Genomic DNA, 20255 nt, shown 5'->3' with positions numbered 1-20255 from the left:
GATCGAAAAGATTCCAAGTCTAAATCATAAGTACACTTGACGTTTTAATCAACTCTCATCGATTCACAAATCCGTGGCGAACTATCGTAATCATGTCTTGAGAATGATCTCAAGTGGGAGTTGCACGAAGCAATCTCAGAGAATCGCATAGCTCAAGCTGGTAATTTCGCACGTTCACATTCTTCGAGATCTCGAGGGTGTACGCGACGTTACCCTTCAGCGATTCTCGGTCTCGCACGGTTGATCTCGTGATCGACTTTCACGATGCAACGCAGACAGCCTCTTTCTTTCTCCCCACTTTTCTCTTTCTCTCTCTTTCTCTCCCTGTTGCACTCGAGAAGATCGTTTTGGATCGTCCTTGGCAGTGCTGTTCGCCACGGGCTGTGAATCGCGTCAGACACCTACAACAGTCTTGGTGCTTACGACGAAGCAAGCCGTGCTTATCGAAAACTCTCTCATTCTCTCTTGAGATTCGTTAAGTACTCTAGTTCCGAGAACTGTTTCGAATCTACGACGTTCTTCCAACGTTATTAACGACTTCGTATTTGCATTCGTCGCGACGTTGGTGGCTTCTCTCCTTCTTCATCACCTAAGATTAGATTATCCTTGGATAATATGTACATCATGGAGACTCTTAAAGAGCAGAAATCTTATGAAAGATCGGAGAACTCACTAAGAACTCACACTATTCTCGTATGCCAATCTTCATTGCCAAACATGCCATTCAGTGATCGCTGCTCTGGTATTCGTGCGATATCGGTAGACAACTACTCGGAAACTTCACGAACTTTAGCTGGCGAAGTTTCTTTATACCAGTTGTTGACATCAATGAATGAGTTTCAGTTTCTACGTCATGTATTATACATATATCACTTTCTAAAATTGTAAGAAATAAACGTAGGAATCTCTTGAATATCGCTTTCCATTCCTATTGATAACCATTGACATTGTCATAAGCGATAGTCGTTTCTAACAAGATTTCTCGAGAATAGTTTTAAACGATCGTAATGAGATCGAACGAAAAAAGAATTCTACAAATTCAGAAGAGAAAGATAAAAGGCCACAAGAGTCTTTGATTAACGAGCGCGAATTTCAAAGATTATTTTCGTCCGCCACGCCTCGTCAAAGCCAATGAACATTCGCCATATCTTCGCCGAGGAGCCAAAGAAGCACGTAGTCTACTCTGCCTACGACCAAAAACTACTTTCCCTTCTTCTTCTTCTTCTGCTTCTTCTGCTTCTTCTTCTTCTGCTTCTTCTTCTTCTTCTTTTTTTCTTCTACGTGCATATCTTCGTGTTTGCTCGATCATCCTGCGAATAGATGGAACGCTTTCTGCGTACGTCAAGGAGCGGCCTCTCTGTATCCCAAAACAGTCTCGACGGCACAGATGTTACAGATCGTTCAATGAAAATAAGGCGGCAAGTAATTTCGGGAATGTACTATCGGCTCGTGTTGTCGTAAGCTGCCAAGGAAAAAACTAACTTCTGTTGCGAGATCGACGAGATGCTGGCAGCATACAAAAATAGTATTAGAGTGAAAAATGATTCGATACCGATTTCTTTTTACTTCTATTCGAAGCATAAGTTACGAATAACAACGTTAAACTTTTTCTCTGTAATTTTTAAAATGTAATTAGTTCAATTCGTGCAGATTTTATTAGATTTGTAAAATCATTTCAATCGTCGATAATAAATTCGTACGATAATGAATAATAAATTGTATTGTTGAACAGAACTCGATCATTCAAGGATAATTTAAAAGAGGGATAATTCGATCAAAGATCGACTCTCGTGCCGGTAGCTACACCGATTCGAAAGGTAATCGACGACGTCCACCGTCGCGAACGCTCTCGATATTTTTTTACTTTTTTGCGCCAATTTACAAAGGTAAAACCCGCCACGTTCCATTGGAAAGCTTAGCCTCTATCTTACAGAGGACGTAGCAAGGGATTGTTAGCCTCGCGTAATTGAGCAATTCCACGTGCTGATCTCTTGCACCGTAAAATCCATGCAAGTCGATGCCGCGGGATCAAAGAGAACGATAAAGTTCTCCTGACACGCGCTTTTACAGTAGAATCTTCAAGGAGATTAAAAATCGAGTAGCTTTTATGATCTTCGAAACTCGTACAATAGGATTTACGAATTGAATAGATATGTTTTTCTAAATTTGTCCTAATACTTTTTGCCATTTTGATCGTGAGAATTTCAATATCTATCCCGTACCAACTTTCGCGGAAATTGTACTCTCTCCAAGAACTCGAGACAAGTCGCACAGTTGTCCGTTTGTACAAAACCGACGAGTATTTAATTCGATTATGGCTCATCATCCGCGAGATAACGGACAGTCTCCACGTGCTCTACGCACCACCGAGAAACATATCCTTAACGAGCGAAAGCGCGTAATAGGATTTGCTACAAATTATCGCCCAAAGCGGACGTCAAATGTAATATCTGACTGGAGTTAACCTTTTCTGGGTCATTGATGTTAAATGAAATGTTCGTCTTCGTAGAAACTACGGAAAACGAGAAACCCGATAGCAACGGAGATTAACTCGTTAATCCGAAAGAGCTTACGGACTACCCAAAGGTGATTAATACTAAAACAGACATCAGGGATAATAACGTTTAGGTCATCAGCGTCGACAAAAAAAAACTAATCGTCTTCTTGGAAACTCGAATAAAGCAAACGAGCAGCATCTCGTTTAAAGGTATTATCTTATTAATCTGAGGAAACTTAGACTATCCAAACACGCCTACCGTGCGGTAGTACTTGACAATCCCTTCGCTATCACGAACCTAGACGTTTGTATCAAGAAGATAATCGTTGACTTGCTTAAGAAAGAAGTCCCTCAGGGTATCGTGTTTCAACAAGTTTTATGAGAACCACCGGTGCCCTCGCTGTGACTCTCAGCATCCGGTTCACCTAGCCTAGCTTAACCTAGCCTAAAAGAAGATTGTTACCCTCTTCTAAAGGTAAATCCGACTGATGTGTACCTTATACAGATATATGTACGTACGTGTTCCTTGTTAACGAATTAACAGGCTACTAAGAAAACGATAACGCTCACTTAGCCAGAGGTGTTAATAGCTGATAAAGCGAGCCATACAATAATTTACTTTTCCACTTTTCTAATCTCACCTTTAGCAACGTAATCTAATGTCTAAAAAAAAAACGTGGTTGACTCCAATGGAATTGCTTAGCATTTATCGTTCGCCGAAGTATAAGTACTACTGTCCAACTTCCGCGTATCATAAAATTCTAATTGGGTAATGTCGATCCTACGAGTTATTTTACGATTATACCGATTGCTCCCGTTCGAAACGATCCTCTTTGGATGCCGCACTATTATTTCGCGTCGACCTTTTACGAAGGTATTTCCAATCGATCGTTAATCTCATAAATTTCTCTCAGTGAATCTCATCGCATTGCGAACGATCCCTTTGGAATTGTTTCGACTATGCTCTACGCAAAAATACTTTAAATTTTCTCGAGAGTTCTTAGAAAGCTCTTAAAATATCTCAGAAAAGGTTTATTCATCGAGTTACAAGGAGTTTAACTTCGAACTCTCTCGACGAACCTCGATTTATATAAACCCGACGGAAATCGATCGTTTGCGATCTCTCCCGACGATAAACATTTGATAAACTTCGTGGAAGTATCGTTTACGTTAAACGACGAGCAGAGCATCTCTATATCTTTCTTCTTTGCCCTTTTTATTACTCCCTATTCAGTCTCCGTTTCGCCGAAAAGGTTTTCTCTCTCGACGTATCAAGAAAACGACTTTACCACCTGACCGTGCGAAGAACCCCCATAAATACCATAAAGCTTGCCGCGGAAGCTCGTTACCACGAGCATAAAATTCACCTTTGTGCTCATGAACATGTCAAGGTGCGGCCCTTCGAATTTCACATATGTACCAAAGTTCATTTGTATCGTAGAAACGTAACTCTTTTAAAGATACTGAAATTATCGACGTCAGTAACTTTCATTTTGTTCATGTATTAAATTTTTTTTTATTTTAAAAATAATAATTTCAATTAAATAATATCGACGAAGTGAAAGTGAACGTACGATTTGAAGAAACGATCTAACTGAATCATCGGAAAGTTAATATTTTGAAATGAAAATCTCCAAAAGTTGGAATGTAAAGTGCGAAAATAGATCGAAACGTTGTGATAAACTTCGCCTTTACTCCGCCCACTTGCTAGGCCCTTGACAATAATGAAGTTAGCGAAAAGATGATTAACGATCGGGAAGCATCAAAAAGACTGTTAAAGATCTTTGAGTTAACCATGCTGTCGGATGATGATTCATCGTCGAGATGACGATACTATTTGTAAGGACAAATGTTCGCAAAAAAGGCCGAGTCAGCGTAATAACTAATTAAAGAATCGACCGAAATAACTCAGATTCTTGGAAAGATGTTCGTTATCTCTGCTCTACATAATTCTTTATATTTAACAAAACATCTACAATAGCAAATTTATGAATAACAACGTTCTCGTTGAATTCTTCAACATCCAGTATATAATATTTGTTATTATCGAATCGGTTGTCTTATGCAAGTCCAATTCCATAACCGGTTTTTGATCAGGGCGTTTTTAATACGTAATAAATTAAATCAAAATAAGTTTTCACTTTGTTCGAGTCAGGTACTTGTCTGGACGGCTTCCAAAAAAGTCTCCATATAAAATTGTTGGCTTTATAAATCGGTAACCCGTCGCGGATATAATGATGTTTAACTCATCGGCAACTTTCTCTGCAAGACAAGATAATCGAAACGAAAAGAAAGATAGATATCTAATTGACTTTATCCGGTTGCTCTTTACATGATAACATTATGAGAAAACTGAGAAAATTACAATAAACTACTAATTGAAGTGAAAGAAGAAAGAACGATTACGAATGTCTCCTAAGAATTGACGTCCATGCAAATCGGTGACTCACGAGTTAATTGCCAAAGTTCATTGGGGCTCCCGGAACACTTGTGCGTGGCCAAGCAATACTAAAATGAGTATAAGCTAATTAATTCCTGGAACATCGTCTGAAGTACAAATTCTCGTCCCGAACAATCGAGAATACTCGTCTGGAAACTACCCAAATGTGTGTTTTAAAAGAGACGCGAAAGAAATCAATTTCATAAAGACAAAATTTATTGTAAAGTGTAAATGAAATCTCCAGACTGTTCTCGTTAACGAAGGAGCTCGCGTTTTCTCCTTCTCTAGGTTTTTACGAGTGCTAGTCGCAGTGAAGAGAGACATTTTCAAAATCATTTCAAGAGCAAGGAAAAAATGTTCTCTCGTAGAAAAAAATTAAGCCGAACGATATCCTATCTCATTGATTTATAAAAGATCGATAAAAACCACTTGATAATCCAATAAAACTTTCTATCTCTCGTTGACGACTTATTAAAAGAAAACACGAGAGACTAAATCTTATTTCAATATGCACTACCATTTAGTCTTCTGGCAACTTACCAAATTTGTCAAACTTGCAAGCTCTACGACGAATCTTTTGGAAATTTCCTCATTTTGCGTCATCTCTCGGTACTATTCTCTCATTATTAAAACGTGTATCGATTATATTTATCCTCCGATCGTAGACCACCGATATCATGAAACTCGAACAAATTCGAGTATCTAGGTTATTCCAATTGCCCATTTGGAGTAGTTCCAACAATGGTCGATTCGACGATAAACTAAAAATATCCAAATGACATCGATACTCGTTTATTTTCTCCTCACAACTAATGAAAATTGTTCAAACATTTTAACTATCGATCATAATAATTATGATATATCTATCGTACATTAATTTTGTTTACATTAGCAATATACCGCCATAAACCGGAATCAAAACTTTCGAGATCGTTTTCCATTAAAATCCTTTCCTTTTACATCCTGGAAAGAAGAAAACGATGAGGCTAAGCAATTTCTCCTTTACGGAAAGTTGCGGCCGTGAGAGGCGCGATCGGTTAAATAACACGTTACACTACTACTATCGCAAGCATCGGCGTAGCCTTTAGATACGAGTTAATACTTGCGACGAAGGGATGAAGTCATTATAAAAAGAATCTCTCTTCTTCTCTCTAACCCTCTCTTTCGATCAGAGGAACGTACTTAGTTAGATATGATGGCAACGTAAAAAGAAAAAAATGTGAAAGGAAAAGAAAAAGGACCTGTTTGCCTTAGAGTAAACGCGTTCTTTCGCGCGTGCCACGATCTAAATGGTGTCCGCATTATCAGAATCTCAGCAACGACCATAAACCTTCTCAATAACTTTTTACTCTTTTCTTTCTTCCCCCTCAGACCCCACAGCCGTCTTTCTCAAGTATCTTCCATAATCCGGTTGTTTTATGATACACGCGCCATGACCTCTTGACCTCGGTAGGAAGTAAAATCTTCAAGAATATTCACAACGTCCTTTTTATCGTCACACGAGAAGAATCTATGCTGTGAGAAAATTTGCTAATACTCGATAAGGTTTCATCTTCTTCTTTTTTTTTTTTTGTTCGTTTCCTCTCTTCTCTTTTTTACGAAGCTTATCTCGAATAGTTGCGATAAGATTTATTTCTGGAAATGATATTCATTCACAGATTGAAATTATGCGAAATTCAATTGTGAAAACTTTTTTTATCGAGCGCTTCTTTGTACTTCGAAAAAATACGATAACACTAGCTATTTCTTAAACGTTCAAAATTGAATGAAACATTTCGCATTTACTTGAGCAATAAAAATTAGAAAAAAATGTTAAATCGGTAAGGGAAATGTAAATATAATTTACGATCACGTGTGATGTTTCATTTCCTTAGCGGATTAGCAGCTGGATGTTCAATTGTTAGGAAGATGAATAATGGACTGTCGATAATCATCGTGAAAGGTCATAGAATTCCTAGAATTTCTGCATCGCTTGCAACGATTTTGATGCGTCTCACGTTTTGTTTACGTGAGGAATCCTCCGGAAACAGAATTATCCTTGATAAAGAACAGAAAATTGCTGTGACATTTTCGTTCTTTCACAATAGTAATACGATATGCCGACACGAAGATATTAAAGAAGGAAAAAAAAATCAAAAGTGTTGTTAAAAAATGAGAAGATCGATCTCCGAGCACAATCAAACGATAACCGATTGAATTACAAATAAATCATAGGTTCTATTCTCACCGGCAACAAAGCAAATCTTCGAATTAGTATGCTATTGTTAATGAAGAACGCAATAACGTCAATAACCACTCGTAAGAGTCGATCGAACATTACGAAATCTCGATAATAGGAGACAATGGATTTAACTCATGCTAGTCATCTAAGAAATCAATTTCTCCATCAAACGCATCATCCTAGAGTTTTAAATAGAAAAAATTTCTCTACGATCGAAAGAATGATACTCGGAATAAAGCAATTTCATAGATATAGCTATCAAACGGTGTCAAGGTAAATCAAATTTGCGTAATTCTTCGCGATTTTACGGTACTATTACGTTCTTAGAATAGTTTTTTTTGTTCGATAGAAAGAGTTAAAAGAAGAATTAAATTCCTATAACAGATAACACTTTTTCTTGTTATTCCTTCCGTTCGAAGACTTTCTACGATTGGAGAACTCGATTCTCCTAAGTGATGTATGTAAATAACATATAAATACATACAATAAATTACGAGGAAGCATGTAATCTAATATTAAATATTTGTACATTCGCCTTAACATTCATTAACGATACGTTTTATCTAATCTATTGCTCGTTCCCCCACTCCTTTCGACATCAATCAAACGCTGCACGGAATACGAGAGACTATCTACTTTCCTTCCATAAATTTTCTTGCGATATTCTTCCTTCGAATCCTGTCTGCCATAATGAACGATGTATCGCACTTACAAAGTGAGTCACGTAACTGTTTAAAAGTCAGTGTCTATACTTTGATAAGAGTTTATTTCGAACATCATTAAAAATGTATTGAGACGTTGATTTGCAACAAGTTGCATGAGTCACTTCATAAAACCACGTAAAGCGGATCGTGAATGTTCCAATTTCGTTGAAGATTCTATCGGACTTTTACGATATAAATCAATCTCTTAAAAAATCTTAATCTTAATACGAGAAGCCAACATATTTCTGTCAGCATTCACGTAACTTCAAAAGGTTTGACTTATAAAAAGAGTTTAACTCTTCTCGAAGGAAATACCAAGTTAAAAAGGACCATTCGGCCCTTTTAGAAAATTAACGAGCGATAAAGATTCGGGAGGCGTGAATCATAGCGCGCAACCGTGCCAACGAGGAGAACGATGAGGTTTAATAACAAGGGCTAATGAATAGGGCCGTGCTCGTAAATTCGAGGGACACCCACGAGTCGCGTGTTGAGAATTTTTCATTGCCCTTTTGCTTCGTGCATCGAAGGAGAAAGGGCGATAGGAGGCACAGAAAGCCAATTAAGCAATTAATTTTATGATAAGCATTCTTCTCCTTATCCGTGGGTGTTCCTAATATTCTAATAATTTTTTTCTTTAATTTAATATCATTGGGGGAACGCAAACTCTCCTAAAAATAATTTTCAATATTTTACGAAAGTTTACGAATATGAAAGAATACGAACGAGCTAATGATTTTCTATAAACTATAATTAAAACCAATTACATTCGTCATTTAATAACGGTCGCGTCGCAGTACGAGAAACGCACCTGTTTGAAAACGTGGAATCATTGACCCTTACCGATATATGATAAGAATCACGAAAAGACTTGAGTCATCGCGTCAAATTCATAATTTTCTATCAATCATTAAACGTTTATGATAAATAATTTCGATAGCGTTAAGAACTTTCTATATATGCTTAACTCTCTACAAGAAGCTTGAACGGTTAGCTCGACTACTCAACTCGTGTTGAGTACCCTGACTATTCAACGTTGGAATCTACGTTCTCAAGAATTTTCTCACTAGAAGAATTATCGAAGGAGAAGAAGCTCAGCTTGGCTGAGCAATGCTTTTTGATCGGAATGAGTCTTACAAGTCCCTCGTAAAGTATGATTTATTCGTCTCGCTTTACTCCTCGTCGCAAGGCAGTTAGGCCAATTATCCAGAACAACGCAGACGCACGTAGTTACATACACACGAGCGAGCCAATTTATATAGCACGAACTGAAACCGAATTGCACGATCGTCTCTCCAGACATAATTCGCGCAATTTTCACCGGTTGATTAGCCGCGCCCATAATGCCAATGATCGATAATTAGTGCATGTGCCTACCTATGTACGTCAAGAGCAGTATGCCGGTCATCAAAGTGTACGAATCGATCTCTTATCGTATCAAATCGTTGATGCGTATTTATCGGATTTGAAAGTTGATTAGAATCTCTGAAACGGCTCATATAATCTCGAATGCCGATCATCGTCCATTATAAAATCATTAAGAAACTGTGCATAATGCCAATGACGAATTAAAAATTTTAATGATATTCTTAAAAGGATCGACACGATTGATAATTTCTCATCGGACAAATGAAAATGGACATAAAAATGTTAACGTCATTGCGAAATTTCGATTAGTTTTTGAACAATGAAATTGCTTCTAGTATTTCATCTCTCACTTGAGTACTCACTTTCAAGATGCTACCAAGAGAAGCTGCAGAGCCACCCCGTGCTTACCAAAATAACTTTTGTTCTTGATCCACGAAGTCGTCGACCGTAACACGTTAGGAGAGGAAAATCGTGCTAGCATATATTATGTCTCTCTGAAGTGTATTGCGCTAAAAACACGCACTCTACGTATATATGTGATCGCGTATATCAAGTTCTAATAAAATAAATCTAAACTTGAGAAGAAAAAATAAGTAAGATGTAGTTTCGTAAATTTACCATGACGTAAGGAACTCTTGATACAAATGCATTCGATGATAGAATAGCATTGCCAAACGCATAAGTTTCTATTCGTTTCAGTTTTCATTCGTTCCATTCTAAGTGTAAAAGGAAAAGAAAGAGAGAGAGAGAAAAAGAGTTTCGAGAGATACCGAGCAACGTTCCGGAAAACACGTGTTTCTTTTACACAGTGGCCCGATATGTTTACATAGATGTTCCAACGTCTGTTTACCCTTCGTATCCCTCTTCACCGCTTTATGATACTCGCAGGTTATACTGCTTCTCGCACCGTATAACCAATATTTATGCTCCGTCCTGTGAGCTCGTTACGATATCATCCTAGGGTTTTATCTTACACCTCGAAAAAAATGATCTAATAACTTAATAATAACGTTTTATCGATTTTCTAACATATACATACATGCACACGATAGATGATTATGATATAGGATACCTTCCACGAATGTATCATAAATTATATCGTGATGTTGAAACAAACGTATTGATTATTATTACGTATTTACATAGTTATCGTAAATAACGTGAAACGATATCGCAAATCGTCGCCTCCGATCACTTTCTGAATCCTTGAAAGCACGTCGTCGTCGTCGTCGTCGTCATCGTCGACGACGTCGTCGATGAACGTAGGCGTTACTTCTATGGACAATGCATCAGAATAATTGCATGCTACATTTAATAAAATACATCTGACGTATTTCTTTCGGAATACGCTGAAACGTCGTCGTTAACGAGCTGCAAATATTAATGTTTCTTTCCTAGTCGTATAACTTTGTTTATTCATCGATCGACATAAACCGGGAGAGCTGTTTCCTGGTCCTTATCTAATCGTTCATCGAAAGAGGACGCATGCATTATGCATTCCTTTTGCGATCTCGCGTTAATAATTCATAGGAACGAATGAAGATTATTATTGTGTATACGTACCTATATACGCTGAGAAAAGTCATCCAGACATGCGTCAACGACAAGGCGCCTATAATTATTAAAGACGATCGTTGGTACGACGATACTTTCATTAAAAGCAATTAATATGTATTTTGAAAATGAACACGACGAGTTCCGTATAGTCAGAACGAGAAAACATATAAATTATAGACACGTTTTTCATTGGTCGACTCGTATCGCATCGGTTATTTTATTAATGCGATGCGTGTCTTGCGCACGTTGCTCCAAATGACGCAGGAAAAGACGAATACAAAGTAGAAGCGAGCTTGGCGTCGAAAGATACTACTCTCTTCGCTATTCGTTATACAACACAACATACTACTGCTCGATCCAATAGATTTACTGCCACTACCACGATATCGTGGTATTTTCTACATTCCTAAGAAACTACAGACGGATTTATTTGCCGACTTTCGCTCGGACAGATAATCGTCATAGTAATTTTGCATCACATTTGCTTGTCTTATTCGAATTACCGCTTCTTATTTTCGTCTCTCCGAAGAGACGTCATTTTTGGATGGTACCATTTAGTGATGCCGTCTTTCAGAAGTTCGACAAAATTGACCGGTCCGTTTTAATGAGATAAAAATAAAATTATTTTTAAATAATTATTCATCTGACTCGATCAGCAGTTATTTTCATACAAATGACATCGAACGAGCTTATCTAAGAAAAAAATGAGGAAAAAACGACATTTTAATTCACGGATACGTTTTATTAATGTACGACGATTTACATTATTATATGCGAAGGTTACTCCATAATTATACAGACGCTCATAAACCTCTTGTTGGACAGGCACGCCGTCGAGCGTGACTTCCTAAAAGTCAGCTCTAATTTTCGCGGTAAAGTCAACGGACCCAAATGATATCTTGGCAAATGTTTTTCGCGTGGCGATCCTCGATGTTGAAGCTTATCTCTTACGCGTGCTCATGAACAATTCTCTCCTATGCGCATAGTTACGATCACATTACAATATCGCAATATCGTTGTTTACTCTCTGTTATCCGATTCCACGAAACTAGGTGTGAAACTAGGATGAAGAATCTTATAAAAATTTACTGTATGATTAATTCTAATTGTACCATGTGTTTTGGTAATAAATGATATCATGACATGTGAGTCATGTGTAAAAAAGTAGGTTAATTTCGCCATAAATTCATTTGTCTATTTAACGGGAACATTAAACTGCAACTTTTAAAATTACGTTTAATGTTTTTTACAAGGTTTCGATAAAAACACATTTATCTTCGATTAATCGGGTTTACAAGAATTATGGATAAGACCGACGATAGGAAGGTGTACATGTAACGTTCCCACTAATTGCAAAATAAATCGCAATTACGTGTACATTATAAGGGTCAATTCGTAGTGCTACTCATGGGAATTGTCGCAATGTCTAGTCCGTTGGTTAATTATAATGCATCGACCTCGTAACACCGAGATGCAATAGAGACCGAAGCTCGTTCGGTCTTTGGAATTCATGTTGAATTATTCTCTCACGTTTTTCCATCTAACAGATAACATTTCCGTTGATGAACACGAACATTCACTCGACTCTTTTTCCTTTTCAAACGTGTTCTCTTAAAATAGACACGACTACGGTTGCGATCAATGAAAATTAACTATTCTTCTTTAATCTATTTTTTAATTCATAAGTATCAGTAAGGTCAGAGAGACAACCAAAAATGATTTTATACGGTAGCTCGTTTTAACGGAAACTTGATCGTACGAAGATACATATTAATATTAACGGCTTGGTAGCGCGAATTCGTCGGCCTTCGGTAAAGGCATTCTCTCGGTTGATTTACAAGCGGGAAGCGTGCTAAGAATTTCGTCGATTTCCTAACGTGACGCGCCTCTGTTTAAGCTTCGTTCGATCGTGTGTCCACGGTAGCACCTACCTTTTCCATGCAAATAACGAATTACGCCCTGGTATCAACCAGAACGCGCATTCGTCGCTTACAAATCGAACGAATGTTAATCAGCTGATCTTTCTATTTATCTATGCTAATATCAAGATTCCAAATGCTCTCTCGTTAACGCTCAGTGTAACGAAATTCGATGATCTTTTCTATGACAAAGAGGTTGGTAAATAAGTTCGAATACATTTAAATATGAATTAGGTAGTAAAAATTCTCTTCTTTCGAATTTCATATTCGAAATTTAAATAAAAAAAAATGGATTTGAATATGGTTGAAATGATTCACTGAATCACCAGTTTTCTCTTAAAGTTACACTACGATTATTGCTTATGCCGGTCACTCGTTTTTCGCTGAGCTCGTCGTCAGCGTCGAGCAACGTTGATTACAGCAAGCGAATAGGAACTTCCAGTTTAAGTCAGCAGGACGACGTAAGTTGGCAGGCTAGTTCGTAAAGGGTCACGTCGTCTAAGAGAGGATCAACGACCTTTTTACCTATCCCAGACTGCTCTCGAACGTGGTTTACTAACATTTGCCAGTTAGATACTTCGCGAAGAGTCGTCTATCTTCGGTTGCTGCTATTTCGGCGATATGGACGCTCGTGGAACGCAAGAAACGACATCGTTGACGTACGAACGATGAGCTCTCATCTCGTGGATATTCTATGTGGTTCGAAAATGGCGGACCGACATCAAAGAGTCCAAGAATGTTAGTGAAGATGTTGCATATTCTTTGGTTATCCTCGATAACAATAACACTTCGAAATAAAAAAAAAAAATCGCGAAATTCGATTATCCCAATTTCATAATTTTATTTTAAAAATTGATGTCAGACTTGTATAAATTAAACTTGTTATTATCGATACACCCGAAACATCCTCCGGGCTGTACATAATCATCGCAGCTGCTCGCATTTGCTCTTCGGTTCAACACCTGTGCAATGAGTTATAGGATGATCATCCGACTTCCCTCAAGATAGAAATAAACGTGAAAGATCTCAAGCGGTAACGAGCAGCTTCCATGAATTTTCTCTCAGTTAAGAACGGATCCACGACACCGCGACAAGGCAACCTGTCGGTGACTAATTACCGATCACCTAGTCGTTATAACTGCTATAGGTAGAATCACACTTTGTTTCGAGCATCGAAAGACAAATTGAATCCTGATTGAAATCACTATCGCGAATACGATCAATACGAACGATATATCTTTCGTTGTGGAGATACAACCTAACGGTGATAATTAAAAGTTCCTCAAGCCGATGGATTGCACGAAGAGTTTAATCTCGACTATCCTTTCGATAACGAGCTTACATATACATCGTCGTTTGATCGAGTTAGATCGAATCCAACGAGCACGAGCGTTAACGAGGTGGCACGATCGAGAAGAAACTCGTCGATTAGCAAGGAAGAACTAATTAGTTCGTGTCTGGATACTTGTCTGGATGTAAAGCGTAAAGGTCTTAAAGCTATCGAATGAATGGAGGAAACACTACTTTTTGCCTTGTTCCCTGAAAGAACCGACCTTCTTCGTCTCCGTCTCTCTCTCTCTCTCTCTCTCTCTCTCTCTCTCTCTCTCTCTATCTATCTATCTATCTATCTGTCTCTTTCTTTCTGTCTATTTCCCTCTCGTTTGTTACCTCATCGATAGACTCCTTCGTTGAATAAGAGAATGGTTATTTCCGAGAGGCTAAAAAGGAAACATATGTTATATTGTTCGTTTTGTAGCGGATCGGGTTAAGGCCGGTGTTTATTGGGGTCTTGCATTTTAAGGTTCTCGTTGGTAGACGACGAATTTGCATAAAGCCGCTGCCAAGTTGACGTTCTAAAAATAAACGGAACGATCTTGGAGTTTTCTCGCTACTTAGATAGATCGGTGCTTCTATCATGGGATATTCATAGAATTATGACGAATATTGTAAAGAAAAATATCTATTAAAATAATAATTCGATCGTTAAATTTGAGAAATCAATAAATTAATTCCTTTACAAAGTCGTCAAATTCAAAATCGAACGAGAATAATGATTGAAAGTGACTCGTCGTCCTTCCTCTCGAAATAACGATGTTAATTATCGTAATTGCGTCGTAAGTGTCGGTCCTATGATTGAAGAAAGCCACAATTACCTTGGCGACTACCATAAAGCGCATGCATTAAAAGGTGCGTGAAACATGGCGAGAAACACGAGTTTAAAAGAGACGGAACTAAAATAATACGATCAGAAGTCACGGTTAATCGTCTTGATTTTATGCTCGCGTGACGCTTTCCCATCCGAATCGTTTCTAATTCAACTTAAGAATTTGGAAAGTTAGCCGATCTTTATCGATTTCTATTTTTTTTTCTTTTTTTTGTAACAATAACGTATTGAGAACAAAAATAAATTATCTTTCATGAGTTTCTTGTTAATGACAATTTCGAAATGGATCGTTTAGAAATTAATGGATTCGAAGAATAATGGTTGTACGGATCGTTCGATAGTTAAATTTAAATGATAAAAAATTGAAATTGAAGCATTTGTTGTAAATAGAAATTCGTCTGAACTACTTTTAGTTGTAGTATCGGATAGTACTTTTCAAACGTATCTAGAAGTTATTATCAAATATACATAATTTTATTCATTTATATGATATACGGTTTATACCATTCACATCTGGGTCGCGATATCATTACAAATATATATGTTAGGTCAAATGGCAAAAAGGTTGAGAAACGCTGGTCTAGACTACCTGGAAGCAAAACATTGAGAACGAACAACCGATAACATCCGCATATTCTTCTGTGTATTTATGAAACGTGCCCCTGTCCGCATCGGATTGGAAATAGTCAAGAGAACGCTTGGTATATTGATGATACCATCCGGCAATGATAAAGTACGAGGAACCGAGCGCGATTCATAAACCATCGATATTTTCTCCGGCGGTTAGATCGCAACGAGATCAATGACATCGGAACACGTGCGTTGCTCCGTAACATCCTCGTGACATAATTAATGTTCCACGTACACTGCAATTTTGTATAATTCTACGGCTAACGTAATAAAAAGAAAAAAATAAAAGAGTAAAATGAAATTACAGCGATATCAGCGACATCGATCGATACCGTGTAATCGTAATTATACGATGAAAACGAAATAATGGAAAATAAATTCTATCGCGTTAAGATCGTACTATCGATTAAATTGTTAAGCGGATAGATTAAATTGTAAGTAGATAAGTTAGATCGTACTTTCACGGGATTGTCGTAACAAGAAAAGAATGAAAATGAAATCGGATTTCATCGTGTTACAATTACCGTATCCCAATCCTATACCATCGCGTATAAATAAAAAGAGAGATATTCGAAGCACGCGAGACCGAACGAGAGATCAGCATCGTAAATAACTCTAATTACCTATCTCATTTGAATAATCAATTGGACTACTTACATGGTACTATCTACACGCCCCTCCAACACCTACATGGAAGGCACGATGTCGATATCGTGATTAACGTTAAAAAGAGTCTTAAATGACTAGCGCAATAAGGCTGATCAATCGTGGTCGATCGATTACATCGCATTATCGCTATTATCGAAGTTTGCTCGCAGCAATGTATCCGGCAAGATCGCGCGACATATTTTAATGATTTATATTTCGCGAGGCCTCGAGGAACAAACTCGTATTCATACCTATAGTACGTGTATATAAGTATATCTCGCTGATTCGAAACTGGTTTATGAGCCTAAAGTCTACGAAGGAAAACGTATATACTATAGAAGCCGTATAACGCATAATAGCATAATAACGGCCATCGGAGAAACGACAGTGCGAAGGAGAGAGAAAGATCGATCGTACCGTTGTCGATAGCTCTGGCATTAGTCGAAAGCTTGACACGTATGAATTACTACTTTATTACGCTGACATGGACGAACTCCATTATCCTCCTACCTTCGATTTGTTCTGTACTTCGTTGGCATATTCGACAAAAAAGAAATATACATGAAAAGTTTATGTCGATGTCTCGAACATAACACATATCATTGATGTCCCATCGAAATGGGTTCGCAAGTGTAAGATTGTCTCTTCAGAGATCTCTTCTAAAGAACCAGCATGAAGAATAACGGTATCGTCTATTGCCTATACGTTGCTCGACATTGTCTTAACAGTTATGTTGTCATGTTTCTCTCATGCTGTAACAATGAAGTAACAAGTGGAATTAGAAGTAATGATGGAACGTTAATGAAACTTGGCTATATCCAGACACTGACACTCCGTCGAAACGAGATGCCAACCCTAATAAATGATATTAACGACGACGAAAGTACTTTTTTTTTCCTTCTCTTGTTTGCAGTCGATGTAATAAAACATACTTTTTCTCTCCTTTTATTTTTCGCTTAACCTCGAATCTTATAGCATTTGCCATTTACAGTAATTACAAGGTCGACCACTATCGGTTTGTCTTAAATCTTTTAGTCGTTTTATTGTTAATTACTGGTAAGTTTGTTAATTGGAAAGGTGCTGTACGATTTCGAGGGGGAAGAAAAATATTAGATAGATTCAATACCCGGTGATTAAATCTTACTAATTACTCGTTTCTTTGATAAGAGTCTTCGTAAATTATACAACTCGCTGATAATCATTGAAGATATTTTTTTGAAAATAACAAAGTGACGAATAAAAAACAAAAATTACATACTTATTATCGACGTACAAATAACTCCAAGAGATCGAAAGTATCGTACGTTGTTGTCGTCATAGGAAACGGACAAGTAGTTAAAGCGCGAGGTCGACAGACGTCGAATAGACAATGAGACGTACGAGCGAAACGTACCCGTGAGCGTTGGGATAAAAATAGTTGACCCGCTTCAAAATGCGCGCCGCCACGTTTGAAAGTCTTCGCTTCGAACGTGGCCCGTGCGACCATAAGTACTTAGGTAAAGTGGATAATAGACGATACTTGAAGATGTTACTACTAATGTGTACACAAAAAAGAATTTTTTAAAATCATAATTCAGATATAACTCATAAAATAGGGCGTATACATGGCACGGTTGATAATAATCAGATCTATTACAAGCATTCCACGTCTCCGTCGTGTACGTGGGTAGCGTCTTCTCGCATGTTGATCCATTGAATATTTAATATATTGTCGCTTGAGAACAAAACCAGTTCGCCTTGTTTATCTCCTGTGTTATCCCACTTCTTTCGACTCTACCCGATATAATTCTAATTAAGAATAATTCCAAGTAAATTGATTCTAAAACTGTCAAATCGTCTCAATGTTGCAATTACACTTTAGTCGACTTACACAATATGACATCACATCGAGAATAGAAAATGGCATAAAATCAACCGGGACCACCATAGCGTTTTATTATTCGAATAATCACGCCTCCAGCTTATTTTTTGGGTTAACGCGTGCCCGTTAAATTCCATCGACGTGTAATTAGCGATTGTTGTATAGAGCGATAATTCCTCAAGCTTTACATTCGCTCGTCGTTCTCACGCGTTCCTCCGTCCGCGACGTTCTAATGCGACCTATCTGCGACATTAAGCGAGAGGAATATCCACATTACGTAAGTAACATTAACGAGTGGTGTTAGATTTGATCGTAGTGCACAGTAATGAATACTCTGCCATCTTATTGAATAAATATTACTACGAAAAATCTTGTTTAATGTGATGCAAGAGAACAACTGAATTTGAAATTATGTAAATTACTTCAACGAAATATTCAAAAGTAACCATTTCATGTTATCATATATATATATATATATATATATATATATATATATATATATATATAATGAAATAGCCATTAACTCGAAAGTACTTACGTTGTTTACAATTTTATACAAGAAATATTGCGATGCGAATATATAAAGTACATACATAGATACGAAGTAAGATTACGATGAGTTTCACTACGTCGAGGTGGCTGTTTGCACAATCCAACGATGATAAATGTAATTTACTAAAATATATTAAAATATATTAATTAATATAAAATTCTCGAGAACTTTCCCTTGTGTTTCTACGACGAAGTACAACGACGGACTGAATTGTTTCCGAACATTCAAGGTAACTCGACTCGTTTGTTATTGTTTACAAGTCAAATTTCAAAGTCGGAATGATAAAAGCATGAGTTTACAATTACTGTTATTGACGATAGATATCTTACGCTTGATCGCTCCATCTCAGGATGAATGAACCGTCCCTATTTGGCTTGAAAAACAAGTTCTTTCAATGAAAACCGCCTTATATGAATGTATAGGTATATCTCTTTCGCTCTTTCCCCCTCTCTCTCCCTCTTTCTCTTTTTCTCGTGCCCTCTCTCTCTCTCTTTCTCTCTCTCTCTCTCTCTCTAGACTCTCCTTTACGAGCAAAGACATTCCTCAAGAAGATACTACAACAAAAATACAACGTACTATTCCTCGCTTCCATTCAATTCTATCATCGTGATCTCTTTAAGAGAAGTTACGATATTTACTCATCTCTCTCTCTCTCTCTCTCTCTCTCTCTCTCTCTCTCTCTCTCTCTCTCTCCCTTTCTTTCTCTCCTTTTCTTCTTATCTATGTATCTCTCGAAAGTAAAACGATCCAGCTGTATCCACGCTCGAAAGATTACAGCATATCCGAGAAATGCGGCATACACGTAACGCACGTTTCATGTCTATGTCGATAAATTATTAGAATCACGTGCAATACGTAATCAAGATGTAATTAATATCACCGAGATGTCTTTTTTTTTTAAATCTCTTTTACAGCAAAGGGTATAGTTCTATCACGAATGCATGATTTTCCGAGCGAGTCGACGAGTGTCCTTCGATGCCTTCGATGAAAACGTGTTCTCCCGAAGGAACGTTATTAACCAATGCGCGAGAGACACATCGATACGTCATTGAGATTGTTAAGCTACGGTTCAGTGGCTTTCAAACGCGAGTAAGCCTCGTCGTTCTAGATATGTAATGCACAGATCGGTTCGTTGCTCTATTAGTTCAATTGTCATCCCGGGATAAGGGGTAAAGCGCATGAAAACTTTAAAGCTGGTTGCACATCGAATTAAATATTTTGCTTTCAAGAAGATATATTTTGTCTGTGAGTATCTAAGAAGAGTTACTGTCTAGTGTCTAGTGTGTAGCCGACCTTAACGAGACGAATCGATGAAACGATAGATACGATTAATTTCAAAGGGACTAGAAAGAGCGAGGTCTGTCTAAGGACGATTAATTCTACGATGAAAGATCGAGCAGAGGAAGACAAGTTTTATGGGTTAAGTGTCACTTGTTCCTACGAGCTTTCTTGACCTATGACTCTCGGTGACCAGATGTTCCATTTGAAATTTTTGTCAAATGTCAATAGAAATTTATCGTCTTGGCAATGTTAATCCGCGAAAGCGATTGCTTTATCGATTGACTCTTGCTATATTGTGACTTTTACATCGTTCGATGACAAATGCTTTCTGACAATAGCGGTAGTATTAAATGAGGCGGTAGTATTAAAATGAGAGAAATGAGTCTGTGATAAACGAAAAATAACATACGATGCG

The 20255-nt window shown here is 37.5% G+C and overlaps 1 protein-coding gene and 1 long non-coding RNA gene across 3 annotated transcripts in view; one reads left to right on the top strand and one right to left on the bottom strand.

Moving 5' to 3' along the window:
• Positions 1–20255, top strand: part of LOC122633114 (uncharacterized protein DDB_G0283697-like) — a 67141-nt gene that overhangs the window by 2509 nt on the left and 44377 nt on the right. The gene's annotated exons all lie outside the window — the stretch shown is intronic.
• LOC122633126 lies at positions 15320–18461 on the bottom strand. 2 transcript variants are annotated; one of them, XR_006328031.1, is made up of 2 exons: positions 18016–18461; positions 15320–17933 (listed from the first exon to the last, which is right to left on the bottom strand). It is a non-coding gene; the product is annotated as an uncharacterized LOC122633126 (long non-coding RNA). The 2 variants fall into 2 exon arrangements; XR_006328032.1 differs by having other exon boundaries at positions 15320–17918.

The sequence above is a fragment of the Vespula pensylvanica genome, chromosome 11 (assembly GCF_014466175.1).
Source record: "Vespula pensylvanica isolate Volc-1 chromosome 11, ASM1446617v1, whole genome shotgun sequence".
NCBI classification, from domain to species: domain Eukaryota; kingdom Metazoa; phylum Arthropoda; class Insecta; order Hymenoptera; family Vespidae; genus Vespula; species Vespula pensylvanica.
Note: the sequence above shows the minus strand (reverse complement) of the source record. Positions and strands in the feature narration are given on the sequence as shown.